The sequence below is a fragment of the Scylla paramamosain genome, unplaced genomic scaffold, assembly GCF_035594125.1.
Source record: "Scylla paramamosain isolate STU-SP2022 unplaced genomic scaffold, ASM3559412v1 Contig4, whole genome shotgun sequence".
NCBI classification, from domain to species: Eukaryota; Metazoa; Arthropoda; class Malacostraca; order Decapoda; family Portunidae; genus Scylla; species Scylla paramamosain.
The window spans coordinates 237,665-245,000 of record NW_026973669.1 but is presented as its reverse complement, the minus strand read 5'-3'; the positions used below and the strand labels follow the sequence as shown (position 1 = coordinate 245,000).

At 40.5% G+C, this 7,336-nt stretch overlaps 1 protein-coding gene across 1 annotated transcript in view; it reads right to left on the bottom strand.

Moving 5' to 3' along the window:
- LOC135096430 (three-finger toxin 3FTx-Oxy6-like) overlaps positions 1 to 7,336 on the bottom strand; it is a 37,691-nt gene that overhangs the window by 5,716 nt on the left and 24,639 nt on the right. The gene's annotated exons all lie outside the window — the stretch shown is intronic.

Sequence of the window (7,336 nt, the reverse complement as noted above, 5' to 3'; positions counted from 1 at the left end):
TTCCGTCTTCACTGCGCACACGCACATTGAGATGATAATTATAAAACCCTCTCCAACAAACAATAGTAGCGAAAAGCCTTTCTTGGCTTTCGTAACGTACCGTTTTCTTTAATATAATACTGTAGCTATGGTGAAGATACTTGGAAGTCTAAATAAGACCTACGGACCTGTTACCGCTTCAAATTTGGTTCTTTTGTCTGATTATATTCTCAAATCGTAGGAGTAAGAGCGTCTGCACCCAGACACCTTCTGGCCGACAAGAGACTTGTTGTATTTTCTTAAAGCATATATTTATTTATTTATTCTTTTTTTATTATTTTAACCAGTTAAATCTGTAACTTTCTATTTCCTCATGTTATTCCATCAATTTTATGTGATCTGAACGATGTATCTACATAAAAAAATCAAGACTGATCTCGAGAAACTGACTGGAACCTTTTCTGCTTTTTTTTCTTTTTCTTTGAGCACTTCACCATACACCTAAATGCCGAGTTCCTCACAGACTTGCTGATGAGGAAGAGACACATGTTGAAAGAAAATAACTACAACATAAAAATAAATAAATAGATAAATATAAAAAATGCATTACTCTCTCAAGAATAAAGTAAATAGGCATTATTCTTATACTACGTGTTACAAAGCAGGACACCTAGAAAACATGACGGAGGGACGGAGGGAGGAATGCAGGAAGGGAAAAAAAAAAAATGTATATATCCAGGACTTGACTAATTGTTGTAGCACTAGTACTAGCAATAATAACGATGGCAAAATCAGCGATAGCATAGTAGCAGTAGTAGTAATAGTAATTGCTGTTATTGTGGTGTCCTTTTCTCTTCCTTTTTGTTTCATCTACTATACGACTTAACTGCACCTCTCTCTCTCTCTCTCTCTCTCTCTCTCTCTCTCTCTCTCTCTCTCTCTTTCTCTCTCTCTCTCTCTCTCTCTCTCTCTCTCTCTCTCTCTCTCTCTCTCTCTCTCTCTCTCTCTCTCTCTCTCTCTCCTTATTCCGCACGCTTGCCTGATGCAGCGGGAATACATGAGTAAACAAAACTTTAAGTTATCCTCAACTGACTGCACCACCACCGCTCCGGAAAGGAAGGAGTGATGAAAGTTCACACTGCCGCCAACACACCGCTACTCCACCCGCCAGTCTCGCGGGACTCATCCGCTACTTCCTTTCATCACTCCCGCAATTCGTTCGAGTCATAAGCTTGAACTCTTATGTTTCATTAACGAGTGGTACGGTAAAACGGTCTGGCCGCACACAACGCATGGAAGTTGAATAATATCACCATCTTATTCCCTCCCCATCATTAAAAAAATACGATTAAGAGGGCTAGAGTGAGGGGCTAGAAGCATTCTCATTATTGTTTTGCTTGGCTACTTTCTTATAAATCATATACCAGCTTGGTATGAATATATATATATATATATATATATATATATATATATATATATATATATATATATATATATATATATATATATATATATATATATATATATATATATATATATACATGTCTCAAAAAAATGTACTCACTCTTTGAATGACGAGAAAACCTTTATTTATGAACATAGAGCGAAATGAAATAGCATCGAATACATGAGACAAATGTTCAAATTGATGACTATTATAAATGTACTCAGTCTTTTTTTGTGTTGCAGATATCCTGAATTACTGAAGCTATGGCAGGAAATCAACTTAGTTTCGAAGAAAGAAAGTTTGTCCTGAAATGCTATTGGAAGACCGAAAACGCCACTGAAGTGCAACGCCGGTTCACAAATCAATTTGCAAAACCGCCACCCACGCGTCGGACCATTGCCCGCATCAGAGACAAATTTGAAGCAGATGGAACCGTTCAGAATATCAACAATAAACTTTCAGGACGACCACGGACATCTACGTCCCCTGGAAAAGAACTGCAGGTGCAGGAAACACTCCTTCGATCACCACAGAAATCACTTCGCCAAACTGCTCGGGAAACCCACATCTCAAAAGATAGCGTAAACCGCATCATGAAGCGTCTGCATTGGAAATGCTACATTCCAAGGCTGTGTCAAGCTCTCAACGAAGACGATCCTGACCGGAGAGTCGAATTTTGTGAATGGTACCTGGCAAAATGTGCAGACGATGTCGAGTTTGCACACAAAATTGTGTGGAGCGATGAAGCAACCTTCAAATTAAACGGTACCATTAATCGCCATAATTGCACGTACTGGTGTCCTGCAAATCCTCACGTAACAATTGAACGCCATGTAAACTTACCAGGAGTAACAGTGTGGTGTGGAATATCCGCATTGGGCATCATAGGACCTTTCTTTTTCAACGAAACTGTCAATGGTGAGAGCTACCTCAACTTGCTTCAGGAATTTGTTGGTCCACAAATTACAGAGATGTTTGGTGAAGACAGCGATATTTACTTTCAGCAAGATGGAGCACCTCCCCACTACCATCGCGATGTACGAGTTTACCTTGATGCAGTGTTTCCTGACACATGGATTGGACGAAGGGGCCCCATTGAATACCCTGCGCGTTCCCCAGACCTAACACCCATGGACTTTTTTTTATGGGGATACTTAAAAGACAACATTTATGCCAACAAACCAAGGACAATTGATGCATTGAAATTAGAAATTGAAAGACAATGTCGTGATATTCCTAATGACATGTTTCGCGACGTTTGCGAATCCCTTGGTGCGCGTTATCAGCGTTGTCTGGACAATAATGGTCATCAATTTGAACATTCGCAAACATGATTCTTCAAACACATTTGTCTCATGTATTCGATGCTATTTCATTTCACTCTATGTCCATAAATAAAGGTTTTCTCATAATTCTAAGAGTGAGTACATTTTTTTGAGACACCCTGTATATATATATATATATATATATATATATATATATATATATATATATATATATATATATATATATATATATATATATATATATATATATATATATATATATATATTCCTATCTGTAAATTTTTCTTTTTATTCAATACCGCAAGGGAATGAGAGAGAAAAAGCACACTTTTTTTTATTTATTTAATGGATAACTTATTAATTTTAATCATGTAATAAACTGTCATGTGAAATATTAAGCCAGTGGTTCCCAAACTAAGGAGGATTTCTCTTCGAATTAATAATTGTATGCCATACATGTCCTCATGATTCACAACCAGCGAGTGGTTCTGTGGGTATCGTGGTTTAGTAAATATTTATTAGGGTAAGCTGCTCTACATTTCTGTGCAACGGGAACTCGAATTATTTTCTATGCGTCATGCCTTCACAATTTATATTTAGTTTATAACATAATACATATTTTCGTTTTAGTCTTTTACTGGTATAAGTGTCTTTACATTTCAGCATTATGAGAACTCGAAGTATATCATATGTGCGCTTGCATGTTTCATAATTAGTGTATGAAATTGTGGTTGCCTTAGTTTCATTCGTGGGTCTGCTACAAGCAAAGCAGGGAATGTCATGTGTGGTAAACCGACACTACATGAAAATACAACAAGGAGAGAAGAATAATGGAATAAGAAGAAAACAAGGAAGAAGAAAGGAGAATAGAGAAAACAGGAAACCCAGGAACAGAGCTGTAGTTTTTGCTTTCACATGGAATGTGAAGGCCCAAGCAAACATTGCGCTAGGGTGTTGTGCTACCACATGTAATGTCCAAGTCCACTTATAGCAACAAACGCTGTGTAAAATATCTACCAGTACAATAAAAGACTGCCAAATACAGATTATGACTTTATGGCCCAGAGGCCGGCCGCTGATTGAGGACCGCGTTGGAAGGGACGCCACACAAACAAAACAATGACATGTGACAAGCATAATAGATTAATAAAATAAATGATAAATAATAGAAATAATGATAATAATCACGATAGTAACAAAAAGAAAATGAACTTATAATATATACATGACATCCTATCATATAGCTCTGCCACATGCTGTGACCCTGCAGCGAAAAAAAAAAAGAATGGCACAAGCACATCAAATAGAAGAAAAAAAAAAATATGAAGACACGATAAGAATAAGAGTAATAATGAGAAATATCATTATATGAACGAGGAATGTGCTTATCTGTGTAAAGCACACTAAGTAATAAATGGAGGGTCATGGCTTAGCGACAGGCGACAAAGAGTTGTAATAAACGGCTCGAAATCCGAGAGGGGTCATGTAATTAGTGGGCTGCCACAGGGATCAGTATTAGGCCCATTGTTATTTCTAATATATATCAATGACTTGGATAGTGGAATTAGTAGTGATGTTAGTAAATTTGCGGATGATACGAAGATAGGTGAGGTCTAAAGCACTGTTCAGGGGGTGCTGTGAACTTATCATTAAACCCACCTGTGACCTCACTGAACGTTTCCCTTTGTGTCTCACAACACAAGGGGGCAGTCACAGCCTGCCCTCTAAAGACAACTCTCTTCCTCCACACAAAACTACAAGCACCTAATAACACACACACTCTTCACTCAAAAATTTTAAAATCATCATGACGACTCCTACACCAGCTTTGGAGTCCCCATCTGGGGAGGGGACCATAAATGTCCCCTGGTCGGACTGCCTTTCTGTCGACGACCCTAAGTGTCTTGACACCCCCCTCAACTTTTTCTTCATTAACTTCTGCAACATTCGCGGTCTAAGATCTATTTTTCAATCTCCTCTTCTAAACCTCATCTTCTTTTCCTCACTGAAACTCAGGTGTTTGAGGCAACTGACAGTAGCCCCTTTTCTGTTCCCTCCTACTTTCTCTATCCTCATTTTCGATCCAAAGCTGGATGCTGCGTTTATGTGCGCAATGACTTAACATGCTCTCGTGCCCACGCTCTTGAATCTTCCGAGTTTTCCACCATCTGGCTACGAATACAGAGTCACTCTCAAACTAAATTTATCTGTACTGTATACCTCTCACCTAACTCCTCTGACTATAAGAAATTCTTTGACTACTTAACTTCCAAAGTGGAGCACATTCTGACCCTCTTCCCTTTTGCAGAGATCTCCATTCTTGGAGACTTCGATGTTCACCACCAACTTTGGCTTTCCTCTCCCTTCACTGACCATCCTGGTGAACTAGCCTACAACTTTGCTATCCTCCATGACCTAGAGCAATTGGTGCAACACCCTACTCGTATTCCTGACCGTCTTGGAGATACGCCCAACATTCTTGACCTTTTCCTGACTTCTAATCCTTCTGCTTATGCTGTCACCCTTTTTTCTCCGTTGGGCTCCTCCGATCACAATCTCATATCTTTATCTTGTCCTATCGCTCCAATTCCTCCTCAGGATCCCCCTAAGCGAAGGTGCCTCTGGAGTTTTGCCTCTGCTAGTTGGGTGACCTGAGGAGGTATTTTGCTGATTTTTCTTGGAATGACTACTGCTTCTGTGTCAGAGACCCGTCTTTGTGTGCTGAGCGCATGACAGAGGTGATAGTGTCTGGCATGGAGGCGTACATTCCTCACTCTTTTTCTCGTCCTAAACCTTCTAAACCTTGGTTTAACACAGCTTGTTCTCGTGCTATACATGATAGAGAGGTGGCCCACAAAAGGAACTCACGCCTTCCATCACCAGAATCTCATGCACTTTATATTTCTGCCCGGAACCATGCCAAGTCTGTTCTCCAACTAGCCAAAAACTCCTTCATTAACAGAAAATGTCAAAACCTTTCAAGATCTAACTCCCCTCGTGACTTCTGGCATCTAGCCAAAAATAGCTCCAATAACTTTGCTTCTTCTTCTTTCCTCCTCTATTTCTATTCCTCCTCTATTTCAACCAGATGGCACCACTGCTATCACATCTATTTCCAAAGCTGAACTCTTCGCTCAAACCTTTGCTAAAAACTCTACCTTGGACGATTCTGGGCTTGTTCATCTCTCTCCTCCACCCTCTGACTACTTCATGCCACGTATTAAAATACTTCGCAATGATGTTTTCCATGCCCTCGCTGGCCTAAACCCTCGGAAGGCTTATGGACCTGATCGGGTCCCTCCTATTGTTCTCCGAAACTGCCTCTGTGCTTGCACCTTGCCTAGTCAAAGTCTTTCAGCTCTCTCTGTCAACATCTACCTTTCGTTCTTGCTGGAAGTTTGCCTACATTCAACCTGTTCCTAAAAAGGGTGACCGTTCTAATCCCTCAAACTACCGTCCTATTGCTTTAATTTCCTGCCTATCTAAAGTTTTTGAATCTATCTTCAACAGGAAGATTCTTAAACATCTATCACTTCACAACCTTCTATCTGATCGCCAGGATGGGTTCCGTCAAGGCCGCTCTACTGGTGATGTTCTGGCTTTCCTTAATGGGTCTTGGTCATCCTCTTTTAGAGATTTTGGTGAAACTTTTGCTGTTGCCTTGGACACATCAAAAGCTTTTGATAGAGTCTGGCACAAAGCTTTGATTTCCAAACTACCCTGCTACGGTTTCTATCCTTCTTTCTGTAACTTCATGTCAAGTTTCCTTTCTGACCGTTCTATTGCTGCTGTGGTAGACGGTCACTGTTCTTCTCCTAAATCTATTAACGGTGGTGTTCCTCACGGTTCTGTCCTGTCACCCACACTCTTCTTATTATTCATTAATGATCTTCTAAACCAAACTTCTTGTCCTATCCACTCCTACGCTGATGATACCACCCTGCACTTTTCCACGTCTTTTCATAGACGTCCAACCCTTGAGGAGGTGAACATATCACGCAGGGAAGCCACAGAACGCTTGACTTCTGATCTTTCTAAAATATCTGATTGGGGCAGAGTAAACTTGGTATTGTTCAATGCCTCAAAAACTCAATTCCCCCAACTATCAATTCGACACAACCTTCCAGACAACTATCCCCTCTTCTTCAATAACACTCAACTGTCTCCCTCTTCTACACTGAACATCCTCGGTCTGTCCTTTACTTATAATCTGAACTGGAAAACTCACATCTCATCTCCAGCTAAAACAGCTTCTATGAAGTTAGGCGTTCTGAGACATCTCCGCCAGTTTTTCCCACCCCCCCCAGCTGCTAACTCTGTACAAGGGCCTTATCCGTCCATGTATGGAGTATGCTTCACATGTCTGGGGGGGTTCCACTCATACTGCTCTTCTAGACAGGGTGGAATCAAAAGCTTTTCGTCTCATCAACTCCTCTCCTCTAACTGACTGTCTTCAGTCTCTCTCTCACCGCCGCAATGTTGCATATCTAGCTTTCTTCTACCGCTATTTTCATGCTAACTGCTCTTCTGATCATGCTAACTGCATGCCTCCCCTCCTCCTTCGGCCTCGCTGCACAAGACTTTCTTCTTTCTCTCACCCCTATTCTGTCCACCTCTCTAACGC